A 20,819-nucleotide genomic window follows, 5' to 3' on the forward strand; every position below is an offset into this window, starting at 1 on the left:
CCGTGTGATCGCTGAATAAGTAATTAAATAATATGTCTATGTGATATTGAAATATATTCATTTATCTGTGGCGTACGAGGTACAAAGTAACTCAAGAGAGTTGAGAAGAGTCAAGCGTAAGGGCTGCGATCATAACGAAAATACTCATAGCTGTGCTGATAGTATGATAGGGAAGACACAATAATAAACAAGTACCGGCGACGCGAACTCATTGAAACCTTCATTTAAAACCATAGAATCACGAATTTCCTACATAGTCTCCTTATCTCTCAGGACTTATGAATTCGTGAGCACAATAGTAATTGTGTATTGGCGTAGTTCCACCCACTCGAGAAAGTTAAGCGGTAAGGCCGGAATGTTAATGGTCACAGCAATTATTGTACGAACTACGACCACCACTGGAAATGGGTTAAGGGACGACTACAGTTAGAAACATTTCAACGCGGTATCACGAACGAGGCACGAGAACAAAATAAGTACTTGCTACAAGTTGTTTTTGTGACTTTTGGGTTTATGATATTCAGATTTCCGCTGTTAGAGCACAGATTTTATGGCTCGAATGTACTCTTTATTGCAAATGACATAAATAACAATTAACATACTTACACAAGATAGATTGGTTCTATAATAGAAGGTTTTGCAGCAGTAGTAATAATGTAATAAGTCCAGGTATAAGTAAATTTCTCCTCATTGAACGAATATTAATTATACTGAAATGTGAAGTCATTAGTATTCAAGCTTCAAATGATATTCGAACTTAGTTCCAACGGAAAGAACAAGATGAGTAAGTTCTTAATAAGAACAAAAAATATGAGTTCGCAAGATTCTCGGTAGAGGGTCTCGTGATTAAGGATTTTTATTCGAGATTTCTTATACGAAGATGATCACGCGAACGTAACGAATGCCTTGCGTGTGAGACTTACGAGTTATACATAATTCAAAATTACTGTTAATGATAAATTTTGTGTCGTTCTTACGTTACTACCTTTCCGCCCGCGACTCCGTCCGCGTGGATTTCAATTATCTAAACACTATCTTATGTTCTTTCCCAAAGTCTAGTCTATCTCTGTATCAAATTTCATCAAAATCGGTTCAGTAGTTTTGGCGTGAAAGCGTAACAGACAGAGTTACTATCGCATTTATAATATTAGTACGGATGAATGGCCAAAGTATAATGTAGTCAGGTCCCACTGTCCATATCATAAGATGGACGATGAACGTGACAACCGGTGCCAGACTTTGAATAATAACTAGATAAATACTTACGGTACATTCACAGATTTTGTGTATACTATACGTACTAATAACTACCGCTAAATAAGAAATTACCGATTAGATCATGACAAAAGTACCTATAATTCGTGACTTTAAACCTTGATAATACCACGACACGTTAAATAAACAAATAATAAATAAATAAAACTTTTATTGCAAAAAAAGTTATGACAATAGTGCTTCGATTTAAGGTAAGACTAATTTGTCATAACTATTTTACTGATACTAATCTAACCTAGGTCCAGTCTGTATCTGAGACACGTTCCTTCACAGAGTCAATTATAAAAAACATTGACTTATGACTCCATAATCCCAACACGATTCCATGCCTGCTGATCCTATTTCCATCCTAAATACATAAGATTTTCAAACTGCTGAGCTTGGCTCGCCCACGCGCTCAATCCAATTCCAATATTATGTACGATCCACTGGAAAACATAATAAGGGTCTGGGTTTATTTTCAAATAAAGAAGAGAAAGTTTCGACTTTCGAAGTGTTTTATAATTTTAATAAAAATAAATATTTTCATCAATATTCGTTGCACCTACGCGAGTGAACGGCCGAGTCCCACGTGGGTTTATCTTTTTAATAATTAGAGGCTTCGGTGCACTAAAAGCAGGAACAGGTAAGAAGTAATGCGGGAACTGTTTTTTGTCATATTTAAGTCCGGTGCAATATTCACCCACGACGTTGTGTAGTAATATTTATCTTTGAAATCATACACATTTTTATTTCATATTTTTACATGTAAATCCATAACATACGTTGAATTCTGCTGCCACCGCACTGTTACCGGCTACCGCGCATGCCCTGATGCTGCGCCGCGCCTTTGATACTACTGCTTTTGATATGACATACTACATACAGTTTCATGTAGGTATTACAACATACGACGCGTCATTTCTGCGCTACTACAGCTTTTGGTGTGTCGAATCCCCAATCGTCTGCGCCATTCGAATAAGTGACTGACAGTTTAACCAATTAGGAAAGGCACTGGCCGGGCATATAAGGCCAGTCATCTTATTAATTTGCCCGTTCCATTAATCCATCCGATGTTTTGCATGTTAAATAAAAAGTGTAATAAACCGGGCAAAGGTTGGCATTGGTAATATTCGTACGTGATGGCTATTCAAAGCTTCATACAAGCTCGATCAATACGCGGCCAGGGGCATTGAATGGTAGGCAGCTGAAATTAAATCCGACGAGGCAATTTTATAAGAGGCTTATAAGTTTGGAGATTATGGGACTTTAGTAATGAAAGAAGCTTATTATACTATAATGAGCTTTGGATATAACATGAATAATGTTGATCCTAGTTTTATTGCTGGTAACTACAAATATGGTAACCAAGAGAACTTCGAAATATTGCATTTCACAACGAAATCGGAGTTACAACTCTATTCTGAATGACATCACAATAAAACAGATTCATCAATGACTGGTCTTACACTTCTGCTGCTGCTACTTTTTCAATTTGGTAAATCCAGAAAGGTTCCACTACGATGACTAAGCACTCCCAGTTAAAAATGAATGAAAGCACGCATTCCATTTATACGGTAGAGTAAAGCAATTTCTAGTATATTACGTTGCACAATATACTTACTACCAAGACATTGTTAGCACAATTCGATCGATTATTATCTGGTTAGATGTTTTAGTGCCTACGAACTACTTAAGAAGTCTGGCGGCGAGAATTAAAAGCAACTTTGTACACACAATATATGTGAGGAAAGTAATATCGGAGTAGGTACTTTGGTAAAGACTGAAGATAATTAATTAATGAGCCGCTGAATACGAAGGTAACCAAATATAGTCTGAAAACATTTTCTGATTTCTCAGTCTACGTAAATACTCTAATGGGCATGTCTACACAAATAAACAAACCGAAGACATTGACCTCCTACAAGATATCAATGTTGAGTTCAAGATTTAAGTCGCCTACATAATGACCAAAATTGACCTGCGGTGATTCAACTCTCCCACCTTACTAAATGCCGAGATGCAACCAAATATGTACCGCAGCTTATTACCATAGTTACGATATCGTTTCCCATTAAGGAGACTGTAATGCCAATGTTATAGAGGAGAAAGTTGAGATTTACATCATTATGTTACATGGAGGCAGTCACGGTTTTTATAACACACCCTAGGCTATAGAACAGACAATGGGTTACATAAGAACGTTAGTACGAGGTAACAGTTCCATGAACGGTACTTGTTAATCTATTCTTAAGGTATTGATATGCTTTTGACTATGTACGATACTGTGGAAATTCAAAGAAACACTGTATTAATAAATACAATCGATGTAAAAAGTGTTAATGACCCAGATCATTTTCGAGCTGTGTAGGAGAATTCGTTATCTTAAAAGATATAGAGAACTTTTGATTGGATATTTCTTCCGTGTAAGTTTTGTCATGCTGTATGGTTATTAATTGCATGTTTATTATAAAATGCTTAGCTAGCAAATAGTCTCTGTATATTCCCGATGATGTTGCAAGTGTGCAGAGATTACTCAAAGGTAAACATGTACAGCATTCCACTTCCCATTACAATTTACTTCCATTATCTGATAAGTAACTGACGGGAACAACTTTGTACATTTACATAGTGAATTAGGTACAATAGACAATAACTCAAGTCAAGGACTTAATTATATTAATACCAATTTCGAAACCGGTTTAATGATTAATAAGGGCAAAAGTGCTTCGAAATAATTAGAAGGTATAATATTAATGATGAAAAGTTACGTAAGGTGAGCTATCAAGCCAAAAATAGATTGTTGTAAATTACTTATAGGTAAAACTAATGCAATAGACCTTCAAATAGAGAAAGGTCGTAGCATGGGCTGTATTCCTAGCAATGAAAAAGCAAATTCTAACTTTAACAGAAGTTTTAATGACGTCAGACCTCTAAATTCAAAACCTTTAACAAAACGGAAAAATGGCGTTGTGTAAAAAAGAAGCTTTTTGGAAATAACAATGTAGCACTTGTTAGAAGGTGTCAGTCAAATATTTGGGCAAATGTCAAGTGCTTGAAGTGGGAACCTTCCGCTGACCCATTTCACGCCCCGCATTTAATTTGTCGTCCCGACCAAACTCCTAGACACTGCCCGTTATCATTATATTAGTTAGATATCTAATTTAACTTTTGTTTTATATTAAATTACATACTACAAACTCACGCCCGTGATCCCTGATGAGGTAGGTAGAGTCACAAGTAATCGAAAGAGATGTTACTGCCATTTTGACGAAGTTCAAAGATTGATATGATGAACCATATGGTGCCAAATGATCAGCCCATAGCTCGGATAAGGGCAGGGCCCTCAGAAAACCAGCGTCGTGGCTTCCGCCGCGACTTATGCTGAGCGAGGTCCTTTTATTCCGGACGCCACACCAGATGATCGGGCCAATGCGTTGCATTTAAGACTACTTACTGTTAATATAATTTTTCTTTTTTTTATGATTTTGGTTTGTTTTTCTATCGATTTTTGATCTTGGTGTTCATTTTTTTGTGTATTGATTTCCGCGTGGTTTCTGTGCTGTGTTGAATGTAGTACCTGTCTGTCTGTGTCTATGGTGTCCGGGAGTAATAAATATTTCTTTCTTTCTTTCTGTTATGGTTTGTCATTGTTAGAAAACATTTGTCGATTATTGCGACATGCACGGTTCTGGGGCCTTAACCAAGTTGCAAGTAATTATGATAATTGCAGTCATCATCCTCCTGCACTCTGAATTATCGGCACAATATATTGCCATTCATTTATGTCAGTCGTCATCTCAGTACTCACACCTTTCACACATATATCCTTCTTTCACAATCCATCCACACTTTCATGGGTCGTCCCCTACCCCTATCCATCCACATTCATACTCTTAACTTTCCTATGATAACCGACAGTGACAGTGATAAAACGTTGACGATTGATTGTCATTTTATCTACCGTTTCAAACTAATTACATACCTATAATAAAGATTGATATCCTACTTCTTTTTTGAAGCCGGTTTATAAAGTTTTGAATTTCAGTGTGGATGCCCTAGACAAAACGATTGGCAATTAAATTCAATAAAGCTAGTCTAGTAAAGACTATTTAAGAGATTAATCATTGAATAAATGTAAACGTAATTTGAATTCGAATACGCTTTAAATTTGATTACTTTGTTCTTCAGTTTCAGTAATACTTAGTTAAATGGATTTTGAAACAGTCTTAGAAAGTAGCATCGAAATTTAGAGAATTGTATTTAAACGTTTTTGTCTAATAATGACACAAAGTACCTTTGCAGTCGGTTAAAACAGATGTATCTTTAAAACAAACAGAAATCTACCAATCGATTTTACACACTCAATGTATTTTATTGTTCTATACCGTGACCAATTGTACTAATATTTTCCTTTCAATGCTTGCGATATAATTTACATTTGTACAATAACTATGTTAAATTAGATTACTGCCAATGGATATCGATTTAGATAAAGCTACGCCACGATCGCCAGATATTAACCGAATAAGAACTTTAATACCTGTTGTCGATTTAACCAAATTCCATGTTTTTGTTTATTAAAATAAGCCTTTAATGATATGCAAGAGAAAGTTTCATTGTATTTAAGTGCACTTTGGCCACATTAGTTTTGTTCAATAGTGCTATGATACTTTAGATTACCTTACTGGTATCATCGAAATTTTAGACATTTTTAAAAGTTTCTTCAATTTGAAAGGTAAAAACGGTACTTCCCAAGTAGGTAATTCGATTTTGCGTACGAAAACTGCGAATGATAATCGCGGTCGTTTTGTCAACGAACAATACCATGTAAGTGTGCCACTTGGCACCAATGGTCTAATGTAACCGGCGTGGGTTCGTCTGCGTGGGAAAACAACCCAATTGTGGACACTTGTTCTGCTTTGAGTAGGTACTAATTTTACGACCCATGAGAAGGCTCTAATTTTAACGCGATACTATTTCCACTTTTATTTTGTAACCGCCAACGAAAGATGTTAAAACTACAGCATTTTAAGAAAGAAGTGCAGATCATACGAAAAGATTGGCTGAAATAAAAAAAAAAAACAACGTGAGATCTAAATAGGTTTTTAGTTAGTTTTATTAGATAAAGTCCTACGATCACTTTTGTAATTAAAAACTCATGTCAAGAAACCGAAATTGTTTTGACTGTATTGTTTCTAATGCACTTAAAAATACTTGGTAGGTACTTACTTACTTGCTAAAAGTGTGAGAATAGAGGTATATTTCACGGATAACTCTTAACTTTTTAAACTTTTACAATACGATAGTAAGGAATAATTTAAAACCGAACATCAACCATAGTAAGTACCTGACTTACAAAATTTAGACACTTGAAGTATTTATTTCTCATGCAAAACCGTAGGATTTGCAACTGAATGTTTACGCGTTAGTACATCGACTTTGCGTACATAGTATGTTCTGCATTTTGACCGTTACCAAAGTTGTTAACACCTCTAACAGATTGACTGTGTGGTCAGTTCAGCACTGAATACGTCCGTTAGTCAAATGATACTCGATAGCTTCCAACACTTTAACAGTTATGAAAACGTTTCACCGTAAGTACAAAGAGTTATTAGTATACCGTTACAGCACTATGATATAGACGTAAATATTTATCTTGGTACAAAACCTAGGCATAGATCATATTTATGATAACATTATATGTTTTAAAATAAAAGGATGCTTTTAAATGGCGACATGTTGTTTTCCCGTTGCTTATGCACATTCACCATTTTATATCGTTTTAATTAATGAGTATGACTCCTTCGTTGACTTTGACAAGATTGAGTTGAAGTGTTATTGTATCTTCTTTCATATTTTTTCTTTTGGTCCCATCTCCGACCACGCAATGAATAAACAATTCCAAGTTACTTCCACAATTTATTATTCATATCATTTTATCCAAGTGAAATGAATGATATTTTGTAAAATGATTGGTAATTTTGCTAATGACTCTGCTAATTGCCGCTTCAGTAATCATACTTAGAATCAATTCTATTCATAATAATGAAACGTAATTTAAAGTAGATATTTATTATGTGTGAACGTGGTCCCTTCAAAATTACCAAAACTATTTAGTTGGCTACACACACTGTTGGCTATACACTGTTGTCACGTCACGTTGCTGGCAGGGAGTTAAGCTAGCAAGCAATTTTGTAAACCACGCTATTCAAATTGTGTTCTTATGAAATTGGATGTTACTAGGTCAAATTCAAAATTTTGCCCAAATAAATCTAGGCTGTTTCAGATTTAGACTGCAGATAACGTAAACCTCACGCCAGCAGGCGGAATTAATGAACTAAACACTGCAAGCACCTTGGAACACGGCATTCTGCTATACTGCGCATGGAACAGACCTACTTAAAAAACCGTACACAATGACGAATGTAAACGCAACGTGTTATGCAGTCTACTTTATTACCTCACAACTAAATTATTAAATCTATTAGTAAGACGAAGTTTATTTCGTTACTACATAAGCAGTTCCGCAGGGGATTAAAAAAAGGCCCCCGTGCAGAGGATGAAGGTTTGATGAATCACAGATTCCTAAGGAATTTTTAACCACAGTACCTCATCAGAATACGAATGGGGTGAATCAGGGGTTAAGAATGTTCACGGGAAGAACGTGAGGTATTAAAAACTTTAAGAATTAATTTATAAACACTGGATGATAAAACAGAATGATGTGAAACTTAAACATGTAGAGCTTCACAAGTAATTTATTCAAAAGATGGCGAAACATTCTGAGTTTGTATTAAATTTTGGTACACAGCTTTATGACAAACAATTGCTTTGTTTGCTTCAATTTCATGCTAAAATATACAGCTTGGGAAATTCTGTACAAATAATTTGCACATACTTAAAATGTATGTGTTGGATGTTACAAAACGTGGTGTATTTGTTACAGAAACAGTTGCCGTTGCCTTAGGAATCTCCATAAATGTCCTTATTGACTGCACTTGCACAAATAATTTAAATTGAGTAACGATTGACGTAATTGAACAAAGAACAACAAAAGAACACTGTCGTTGTCCACACAAAAACGTTCGCAAATTATGTGAACATGCTAATGACCCGAATAGCCTCACAAGTTTTTTTCATAATTATTGCCATACCAAACGCATTGTGAGCACCATCATAAGGTGACATAATTCCTTTAGTTACGTATACTTGGGTGATGTTACAATTACTTAATCTAGCGTTATATTTTCTGTGGTTAATCAGCCACCACATGGAATAATGATAATTTCAAAATATCCAATAAGTGATGAGTCATTTTTTAACTTTCTCAATGACAAGATCTTTTTAATGGATGGTGGTGGAAACATGGTATTTTGACCACTATCTTTTTAATAACAATGTTATACTTACACCGTTATCTAATATCATAATATTGTGTTATTTATTACAACTCATCTATTATGTAATGAATGTTACCATAAATACTATTATAACTTTTATTATGCTCATGGTACTAAAAGTAGCTATTTTGTTGCACTTACTGTTTCAATGACAAAGCATTCTTATATGGAAATATGAAAGTACGACTTCATCCGGTGATCATTGCTAAACATTTCACTTCGTTTCTGCATCATCATAGAAAGTGTGCGCTGCAAAAACAATGGCGCATCGCCGCCGCGTCAGTCTTGTTGGTTCTCGCTGGAAATTAATTGACTACCTGACAGAGCGATAATTGTATGTCGTATTATCGGCAGATCAATGAATCGCGCTTTCTTTTCACGCTAAAGATACATTAGAGGTTTCCATCTGTAGCATTCCTAACTTTTACTACAACTTTTTCTTTTATCGGCTTTATGAAAGCGATGTTTTATGGATGTGTGTTTTACTTAAGTAGCTGGTAATATTGCGCCATGACTTGAAAATGTTCTTCACCGTAACTTTCATATCACTTGGAAATCACCGGTTTCGTACTATTCGAAATATTATCGCGATGTAGGCTTCATATAGTTTACTAAGAAGTTGTATATACATATTATATGCACGGTTGACAAGGTGCAATTTTGCCATGTGTGTGGGGCCAGGTGGTGAAACTGGTTGCCTTCCCGACGCGGTCAGGTGTGCTAACTCCGTCCAGATTTCTCTTAAGCTTATTATTAATGCAGGCAAACGTGAACTAAACCCGGCGAAGGGAGCAGCTGATTCACGTGATTAAATTTGTGCAGCGCAATTTGCGAGATGTTAACAGACGTCCGGTTACCAGTGCCGCATAATTAAGCAGAAAGAAATGATTCTATTATGCTACTATATATATAGTAGCAACCTAAGAACCAAAGAGATTATAGAGTATTTAACAAAAACAAGCAGCATAAAATCCAGGAAGGAAACAGAAATTAACACTCATGCTATGGAACTAATTATAGATTGTGATAATTATACTATTGCTGTAATGCTGCTATTATAGTTGCATATGAATAGAACACCTTCGAGCGTGCAATATTTCTACCTGCTTGTTCTCGGGTGCAGTTCTATTGTTGTGTGTAACTGAAGCTCGGCCCCGAGGTCGTGCAGGTAGCCACGGTTATAGCCGCGACAAACCTCAAGATAAGCACAACAATGTTTCGAACACAATTCATTCTGCATAACATGAGAACCTAAGGAAACACCTCAATTGTGAAAGAACTTGCTTAGCTTTTGGCAACGGCCGTAATTGCTTCGATAGTTGCTGTTCGAGCATAAACTAAATTTTGCCGGAATCGCGTGTTCACTTCAAATTATATTGAGTTGAGTATATTTTTTTTGTTTTATAGTTAACTTAGAAACTATTATGCCGTAAAATCTTTATGCAATAATGACCACAGAAGCGCAGTCATCTCGCCAGTGCATTCAATCGGTGAACGGCCAACTAAGTTAATCCCTATTATATGATTGCGGTGTGATGTATTACCGTGACCACACTTATTTCTAAGTGGTTTTTATTACAACCAGATTGTTGTTATTAGTTTCCATTCCAGATTGTTACGACACTCATATTACAATTCCATGATTTATAGACTCAAGACTCAAGTGATGCTGGGAATCGAATGTCTTGTTGACGTTTTTTCAAAGGCTGTTTTCACAAGCTATTCTTCGAAACGCGACCCAAACACATCCATATATTTTCAAAACAACATGACACATGTTGTGTGTCATCGCCCATTATTAACATCTCTGTATTATTTACGGTAACAATCTGCACCGGTAAAGCTGCCAAAAGACCTAGGTAAATGGATTAGTGATTGGATTATGTTTAAAATTTTTGACTCGAACTTTGTTTAATGTATTCATTTTTAGAGGACAAACATATTTGTTTTGTTTTGAAAATTCGTGGAGCCAAAAGTACTTACCTGACTCGGTAAACTGGTATGGGCTGACATACAAAAAAATGTCTTCGGGTTTTTTGGACGGTCATTTTGGCAAGAACTCGTTGTTAGGTACTTGTTGGTATTGTGTTAAAAGCATATTGGAGAATTGGGGTTCGAAATTTCTTTTAGTTAATTAAGTCGGTAACTATTATATTATGTTAGCTTAGGAAACAATTTTGCAAACTGTGATGATAAAAGTTCGTTCGTCGCTTTTTGGAGAATGACTTGTTATCCATGAACACGTGCAGGTGTTAGTGCTCTCAGGATAGGTATATAGGTCAAAGGGGGACACAGATGGCAGGATCTGGGTCAGAGGGTAAACGCAATTTCATCTCGATGGGGATATTATCGAGAACAAATTAGGTAAAATATAGACACTTTCTATTCATGAGATGGCCCTACATTCTTCATACATAGGATTAACAAAGTAGTGTTTCATGTAGATATTTCTCTGTTTCTGGTAATCTACAGATTTCCCAATCGCGCATTACCTTATACATAAGGTAATACATAAGGTAATGCGCGATGGGGAAATTGAAAATTGAAGAAATTAGACACAATTTATTCATAAGTACCCGTTTTATTTATTGCAATTATTTCTTCGACTCTCCTTCCACAATCTTCATAAAATAAAGGGAGGAAGCATTATTACCTGCAATTCAGTTTGTGACTTATTAGATTTTTTACTTACCTTTATCGAATGACAGTTTCCACTAATCTCGGAACAGAAGCAATCAATATGCAACCCAGTAATAAACCGCACAGTAAGAGCTCTCCCCTACTCACAGCTGGGCATCCACTCGACTATCGATTTGCATGCTTTCCTTTACAACAAAGATCACTTATTCACTGTTCAATAACAAAACCAACAGAATCGTCGTATATTAATGGGACGATAAAGAGTTTCACTTGTCAATAAGCCACCTTCTAGCAAGTCTACTTGGTTACAGAAATACACTTTATTGTCAATCGGTTTGATTAAGCACTAAAATAGTAGAACTTGTAGGCCGTATTTTCACTCATATATCGTATTGATTACAGTCGGATGGAATTAAACAATGGTGCACAAAGCAAAAACAATGCAACGCGAGGCGCGCACAGCACGTGCCGCCCCGCCCGCGGTCTCCTCCGGACTGAACTGAAGGGAGCGAACGCGAGGCGGTTGGTTGGATAAAGATCGAAGTTCGTCTGCATTCGCGCGATGTTCGTTGCGTTTGGCCGCTCGAGTACCCGAGCAAGGTAACCCGCCCGACCCGATAGATGTTTGTTTTGGAACCTCTGCACATCGCTGCCGTTTTGCTTGTTTTGCATCCGCGCCTTGCTCCAGATTCGCTATGCATGGAACGTACCTGAAAACAAACAGCCGCAATTATTATCGTTTGAATTTTAAATAGTTCAGCTAGCATTGACGGATGCGATGCGCTTGGAAAAGATTGTGAAACTTTTCCAGTAAAAAGGGCAAATCGTTATTGCTTGTAATTTGTAGAATGAGCTGGGCCGTAGTCATAAAAAGAAGTGTAAGTAAAAAGAATTGCTTCATTTTGGCACAAGGTTGACGCAGTTGTTTGTTTACGTGATACTACGAGTAGCAGCTTCTTATTTAGTTTAAGAGTAAGTAGTTTATTAAAGATTACTTACTACTGAGACTATCTATGAGGTTCTGTTACATATTCATATGAGGTAGGTATGTGATGGAAAAGTACTTGAGATAAGACACACTTGAGAGCTTACAACAATAATCTATACTATACTTCTCTAGAGATCTATACTTTACAAAAATAAAATTAAATCGAAACAAATGTCTGAATAGGAGGAGACTTCAACTCGCAGCTTTTGTCAAGCCGGGACGAGGGTGGTAACCTTTACACCACCAGGTCCTTCTCTTGTCCATTCCATAAAGTCTCTAGCCTCTGGACAGTCCAAAAATGACTGTCTTTAAAAATTTAAAGGTTTTTTTCTTCTTTTTTACCTTTGATACGATTGCTCTTTGCCCCAGACTTGCCCGAAGGCGTTGACGAGGCCTGAGATGAAGCAGCTCGCCCAGAAGGACCTTAAAAGCACCCGGGTTATATGCATTCGGAAATACAGAAGACGCCAAAGAATTCCACTCCCTAGCAGTGCGCATAATGAAGGACGATGCAGTCCTATTATGAAATCGCTCTTGTTGACGTGACTTATTCTACTAGTTAACTTGGAAGCAAATCAGTACCTGCTTATCGGACAGTAGCATTAGCATGTGAACGCAACGCTACGTTATCTGGCCAGGTCGCCGTCTCGTCGCACGTGTCCTTATCAGTGCCTACTGGCGACACGGCCATTAGATATCTACCTACCTTTTGTTTCCACCCACTGCTGTGACGTCAGTATTCTAAAAAAGGGCCCTTTAAAAAATACCACGTCGACAACCTCAGCAAATTGGGCTCGAGTGGTATCAAAATTGGGCCATTTGAAAGCTATGTACCTATCACGGCTGCAACTTGACTGCAAAAAGACCATGAAGAATGATTCTTGTGTAAAATACCACGGTGTTGATTTTTGTAATTCTTTAGGTTTCTTATTCTGGATACCAAAGGGCGTTTGTCAAGAATAGTGCATAAATATAGGTGGAAATAAATTAGTAGAAATGACTAATAAAGTACAAGTTGTTTAAATCGTGTCACGCCTGTAAGAAACTTTGTATTATGGTGACTATTGGCCTCAAATAGAACGCGCTGGCCACACGTGCTACTCTACCGTTTGTAGAGTATGTTTATATTTAAAGTTATTTACTTTGTATTTAAAAGGTATTCCTATTATAAAAATATTTATATTCAATAGCATCTTAAAAAGATATCTTATAACTTTGTAACGTTGTCAATATCAACCTCTTCGGTTGATATCGCTTCTGTCCACTAAGTATACAATCTGGCAGGTTGTCCTCCTGACAACCATTGTAGAACCACTTTCAGACCTCCAGACCTTTCAAACTTTTGTTTTCACTCTTCAGTCTCGAAGGTAAACATAGTAATTACATTCTCTTTACTCGATGGAGCGGCGATGTAGCCAACATAACACATACTCATCAATTTTAATTAACCAATTAAATACTATTGTGCAGTAAGTACTTCTTCCATCGTATGGGTTGTCAGGGTTACTATTGAGTCTCCAAAGGCCCCTGACATTTACTTCCAGACATTTGGGTTATCAGCCTGTAATGTACAAACCAAACTAGAGATCACAAGGAGATTTTTATGATATGTCTTCACTGGGATTCGAACCCGGGACTGTTCAACCACTGGACCACGGAGGCCATTATTATTGCTAGGGTATCCTTCCCACCGATTAAGTATCTGTGTTATATACAGATTAATCCTTTCGAGATATTCTATTTCTATAAAAAAATAAACATAAAAAAAAATATCTTTTCTTTCAACGTGAGGCTCCTCAACCTTCACAACCTAGTTGAAGTCCCTTTTAAAACGGCGTTGTACATTAACCTCTAAAATCCTGTTTTATTGATTCACTCAGTTTTACGATTCATTTTACAGTTGCATTTGATAACTAATATGGGTTTGAACATGGACATTTATGACGGAAGCTCACTTAGATGTCCGTCTGAAGAAATAGGTAATTAATATGGATATATTTGGTTGTATAAAATAAATATAAGGAGCGGTAAAATAAAACGGCGTCGTTCTTGCTACTCCATTTTGTTTCTATTGTTTTTCTTTTGTTTTATGATAAAAAAGTTACATCCCATTTTCGCTAGATGGCGCTTGTCTGTGACACCGTCTTTATATTCATAATTCATTATTTAAACTATTAATAGATAATTTTGTACTAAATATTCCAAGAGACTAAGTACTTATTATGGGTTCGTAAAAGCAACCGTGATTGTGCCATCAATATAGTCGTTCAATCTTGTGAAAGAGGTGAGTCCCAAAATAGGCATGGTTAAGGGGATCCATTCGTTTAGTTTATCTGTGGAGGAGCGTCTCAAGCCTCCGACATTGATATATTGCTCTTAAGGGTACCCACGGATGTATCGGTAAATAGGACTTTTGATAAATAACTCGGATATTTTGCAAATATTACCGGTACTGTCAAATCTTCAGGTTAAGTAAGCGGACCCTGTGAAAAAAAAAACGGTATAATGCTAGGGAGATGATGATGATGATTTTGCAAATAATGCTACTCCTTAAATTTAAACTGGCAATATTGTACTTCAGACGATTTTGTCGGTTATACGTAGTAGGGTAGGGCAGAGTTTTGAGGGAATAGGAAATTCACAATTGGACAATGATGACATAAAATAATTGTGAAAATTATATTATTCGAATAGATCAAAGTAATCAAATGGATACGAAAACGAAGCATGTTTACTAGATTTTCTCCTCCCACAGAAACTGAGCCAAATATAAGTTAAATATCGTGTAGAAAGAATTATTTGCAAGAGCATAGACATAATTCTCAGAAATACTTACAGGATAAAACAATCTTACAAGCAAATTAACAATATTTATATATAAACAAAAACTATATTAAATACTTGTAACTTTGTGTTTGACTCCTTTCTTGTACTAGATTTCCCATGTTTATATCAACTATAACCCATTAAAATATATGTATAAAAGTATATACAAGACAATTACAGTATATAAAAATAAAAAAAGAACATAATTTGTCAAATAATCAGAAACATACGAGTTGAGTTTGTTTAGACCAGGTCAGACTCAGAGCACTTAAGCGTCTAATTGGATGTGACGAAGTTACGTATATTAAATTGACTATATATGAAAGAAATAGCGGAAAGTATACAACCTATTTATTACATACAGCTGGTAAAACAAAAATTTCGAAGTAGGAAAAACCATATTTTTTGTTTTCTTGACATTTTCATAATAAGCTTTCATAATGTTATAATAGACAGGGGGTCATTAGATCAGGGAGGGGACCGTGGGAGAAAGTAAACCACTTCGTCATTACAGGCACATTAGGGGGTGTAACCCTCGCCCTTTGAGGTTTCAGTCCATAAGTTATGGCAGCTCTGTATTGATATATGCGTAAACTTTTAACTTATTGACTTATATAAGATAGATACATTTAGTCTTGATAAGTATGCACATCTGTGTATGTGCTTCGAGCATGTTAAGTCGTTGGTCCCGGTTATAAACTAAAAACAACTCTACCAACCCGTAGCGGAGCAGCGTGGTGGAATATGGTCCATAACCCCTCCGGTTGATTGAAAGGAGGCCTGTGCCCAGCAGTGGGACGTAATAGGCTGTTTATGTGTGTATGTAAGTATGGACATACAGAAAGATACTTATTCTTAATCACTAGGGACTGTGTCTGCTTACGGAAATAATTGTTATTGTTATAAATTAATATATTACATGAATATTTTGGTTCGCTTTTCAAAATAACAGGGGGGTTGAAATGGCCATATCGAAGCAATTTATCAAAGAAAGCAATATTGCTATTTGACATTAGTTTGCACTGCGCACTTACTTTCATATGCGCAAATATCAAATTGCAATATTGCTTTCTTAGATGAATTGCTTCGATGTGGCCTTTAACTCCCCAGATATGAGAATATTATAATTTATTAAACATAAACTAATAGGACTAAAAAAAAAAAAATCAAGGCGACAGATTTATAAATACTTCTAAAAGTTAATTAGAGAGAAATGGGCGCTCCAGAAACATCAATATACTCTTTTCTCTAAACATTCACGTTATTTTACTGTACTGTACTATTCTAACAGTAATAACACGTTTTAATTGGACATTAGTACGAGAAATTGCGTTTTCGTCCAGGGTCGGATCAGGTAGAATGTAGAGGTTTTGTGAACTCGGCAATCAGTACCGGAGTTTCAAGATAAATAAATAAACTGCCATTCACATCTGTACCGTAGTCACTGGATATTTCTAAATTAGTAAATAAAATTATTAAAATAATTTTAATTATTCAAATGTTATTTTTGAATAAATTATGCATCTTATCGTAAGATATGTCTATTTTTGGAGGACGGTCTGTAAAAATGTACTGTTGCTGTGTGTGCACAAAAATAAATGAATCTGAATAAAGTTATCTTCTTCATTTGTTTTGCATCAATTCATATTACAGAATAATTGGGTCATGTCAATAAGTAAGTACTTAGTCAGTTCTGAGCCCCCAATACAACCTCGCCACGACCCTGTGGAGGTCTCCGTCTACCTGGGTGGTCTGGAACGCAATTCGAGGTCACAAATCCTGGCTCAGGTGATTTCGTCCTCTAACAACTTTTACGCCGCCATATCTTAGACATGGTCTTTCCGTGTTAGGTTAATTGGACCGGCACATTCTTACGAGGGTCATTTGTATATCGAAATGAAGAAGGAATTTTTACGGTATTCGGTAATCCGTTTCATTGGTTGCGTTGGAGGTAATTAGATAATTCTTGGTGAGAGCCTTCAGCGCTCCCCATTTGTTCGGCCAAGTAGTTAATGCCATCTGCGGAAAATCTACAATAAGACACGTCAAAAAAAAGATCTATGGTTTTAAGAAGCACTATTAAGCCCTAGTTCAGAGGAGCTATTACACAGGAACTGAGTGGTACGAGCATACTTCGGGGTACGGAAATTGTCTTTATCAATCACGAAAGGAAACTGACAAAGAGCCTTTTTTATAGAACGCTTAAATCGAATTTAGATTATTTCGAGGTTCAGTTTCGTTCGGGTCACTTGAAATATTCTAATATTGAATTTTATCAAGGCGAATATTAATGTCCCAAAAGAAATTGTAGTGCCTGGAGTTAACGAGATTTCTTTTCAAAATATTCAGTTAATATTTAATCCGTTTCATCATTTGAATAGATTTACATAAAAGGTTAATGAACACTTTTAGTGAAATACCCAAGTTGTCGCTTATTTAACAATAATTCGATGATAAGTAATGCGGTAAATGAAGAACGACATTTTGTCTTCAATCAATATTGTAATTTAATTACCTTAAAAAAACTGTCAAAGAAAAAGAACTAAGAAAAGTATTAAGAATTTCAACATAAATATATTAAAATTGTCCCTTTAAAAATTAATTTTCTAAAAAAAACCGACTTCAAACGCAAAACTAAAAAGCAATAAATAAATTTACTTCGCACAAAGTAATTAGTACGTATTTTCAATTAGTTAATTATTTTATAAATCTGAAGCCGGTGCCAAGGAAATGCTACAACGAAGTACCGATTCATATATTTTTCAATACTGATTGTTTTGTAATTTTTTGTTTGACATTGTTTTGTAATTGCTTTGATATAGGTATTAAACAATATTGTGTGTACATAGTAATTTGATATTGTAGTAGGGTTGTTGTAGCATTTACTTGGCACCGACTTCAGAATTATAAAATAATTAACTAATTGAAAATACGTACTAATTACTTTGTGCGAAGTAAATTTATTTATTGCTTTTTAGTTTTGCGTTTGAAGTCGGTTTTTTTTGTTAAAAATTTTATTTTATTTTACGATTTTAAGTGATGGTTAGACCGAGCAAGGATGCAGACAGACAGATTTTCTGATTTATATTCATATATAATCATCATCATCATCAGCCGTATGACGCCCACTGCTGGGCATAGGCCTCCTCATAGGCCTCATATATAATAATATAATATATTATTAGTAGTGATCACAATTATTATTGATGAACATGTTTACACACACACACTCACACACGCGCTAACGCACACGAGCACACGCGCACGTACACACGCACACACACAGACACACACACACACACACACACACACACACACACACACGCGCGCGCGCACACACACGCACACACACACACACACATGTGTATGTGTACATACACACATGTGGTTGTCAGTGGAAGCTGCTATCATACACACTCACGCATACATATAGATACAGTAGATTTCGCGTGGTTCGCTCGCTGCTAAAGCAGCTCGCGTGTCCTGTTTATTCGAAACTGTCCCTCTTCGTATGGCGGCCATCTTGTTTTTCCGCCACTTTGTTCTTTTTCACCGGCGACAGAATTTGACCAAGATTTAAATGGGTGTCGTGGAAACAAACAAAATCCAGGTGCAATAGGTTTGCCAGGCCGTAGGATGTCTCCCTGATTGGGAGCAGTTTTCAAAGATGACGTTCCGATCACACGCCTATACATCATTTTTACCCCAAGACATTTTCTGGAAAAAGAAAATTTTGTATGGCGGCCATCTTGTTTTTTCGCCATTTTGTATTTTTTTCACCGGCCATTAAATTCGACCAAGATTTAAATAGGTTTCGTGAAAGAAAAATTGGTTCAGGTGTGATAGTTTCGCCAGGCCGTAGGGTGTCACCCTGATGCGGAGCAGTTTTTGAAAATCGGGAAGTATTTCCATACTTAACATGACGATCCGACCACAACCCCGATATATATTTTATATCCCGAGACATTTTCTGAAAAAACAAAATTGTGTATGGCGGCCATCTTGTTTTTCCGCCATTTTGTTTTTTTTTTACGCGCTATGGAATTTGACCAAGATTTAAATAAGTGCTCTGAAAGAAATATTGGTTCACGTGCGATAGTTTTGCCAGGCCGTAGAGTATCTCTCTGATGCGGAGCAGTTTTTGGTGATCAGAAAGTATTTCCGTACTCTACATGACGTTTTGAGTAAGCGCCCCATACATTATTTTTACCCAAACGGGCTTCTTCCAAAATCGACAAAATTTTGTATGGCGGCCATCTTTTTTTTCCGCCATTTTGATTTTTTGCACCGGCGATTGGATTTGATCAAGATTTAAATACGTTTCGTGAAAGAAAAATTGCTCCAGATTGTATAGTTTTGCCAGGCCATAGGGTATCTCCCTGATGCTGACCAGTTTTCGAAGGCCGGGAAGTTTTCCCAAAGCCTAAAGATCGATCCGATCAATATGACTTTACAAACGCACTAGTCGCTCCTACGATTTTTGAAAATTCCCCTCGATTTCTCTGGTCTTCCATCATCAGATCCTGACTTCCTTGACATGGGACCCCCTTGGGTATATCTCCTTTCAAACAAAAAAAGAATTATCAAAATCGGTTCATATACGACGAAGATATGCCCGAACAAACATAAAAAAAAAAAAAAAAAAAAAAAAAAAAATACGGTCGAATTGAGAACCTCCTCCTTTTTTGAAGTCGGTAAAAATGATCCCTTTAAGCGTTAGGTAGCTATCAAATTCAAATTCAAATTCTTTATTTTCAGACTATTGTCAATAGTAGACTAATATTTATTTATGAAAACAAATTATGAAAATTAGAGTCGTCTAGCGGGAGGAGGTATGTGTGCGTGTAGTCGCAACCATCGCGCCATCAATGGCGACTCCCAGCGGTCCACCCACACATCCACAGCTATATAAATACTTACCTATCTATATTTCAGGTTATGAAGACAGATGATACTTTGTTCTATCATAGTGTACCTACTTACGGAGTATGGGACTTCTAGGTATCCCCTATTTTTAATCATCTCTATCTCATTCTATGGGTTGTTAAGTGATACGACTCACCACCACTACTACGAAGGCTCGGTGAAGCGTACGTACTTAGTTCATCTGTTAGTCAGAGGTACGTGGCGATAGATGTACCTCTGACTGGGCCAGTTACAAATATAGTCGTAATATGCTAGGTATGTTACTGTCTCACTTTTTCTATAAGGAAGACGGGGATAGAAATTATGGAAAAACATTACAGGGTGACGCATAAAGCAGTAAATTATTCAAACGATAGGGGAAGTAAGCAACATACTGTCAATAATTAAGCAGCTTGCTGTATTGCTGTAAGCTGTATTGGGGTTAGAAATACATTTTATGGATATTGCCTGTTTATAGCACAGTTCGGGAAAACATGAGTCGATTTAGTTTACCCTATTTGGTGGTCATTGCGAACTACAAAATAAGAAAAAAAACAGAATCTCTACCTGTTTATATTAAATACTCAGTTTTTCATTTTAGTTTTTTACATAAACTCACGGCCATTATCCCGAATGGGGTGGGCAGAGCCACAAAACATCGAACAACATACTTTAACCACGTGCACAACAACAACTCGCCTCACTGTTGATACGATACATAGTCCTAAGATGGATATTTATGTAAAAAAGCTTATTATAAGATTAATGATTACCTAAATGATAAAAATGTCTGGTATTGAATG

The 20,819-nt window shown here is 36.3% G+C and overlaps 1 protein-coding gene across 2 annotated transcripts in view; it reads right to left on the reverse strand.

The window, feature by feature from the left end:
* LOC126372610 (ADP-ribosylation factor-like protein 4C) overlaps positions 1–11,805 on the reverse strand; it is a 57,507-nt gene extending 45,702 nt beyond the window's left edge. For both annotated transcript variants that reach the window (XM_050018425.1, XM_050018426.1), the window contains exon 1: positions 11,350–11,805. The gene's annotated coding sequence lies outside the window, so the exon portion shown is untranslated. The remainder of the gene's footprint in view (positions 1–11,349) is intronic.
* Positions 11,806–20,819: the final 9,014 nt, after the last annotated feature.

Source organism: Pectinophora gossypiella, chromosome 14 (assembly GCF_024362695.1).
Source record: "Pectinophora gossypiella chromosome 14, ilPecGoss1.1, whole genome shotgun sequence".
Classification (NCBI taxonomy): domain Eukaryota; kingdom Metazoa; phylum Arthropoda; class Insecta; order Lepidoptera; family Gelechiidae; genus Pectinophora; species Pectinophora gossypiella.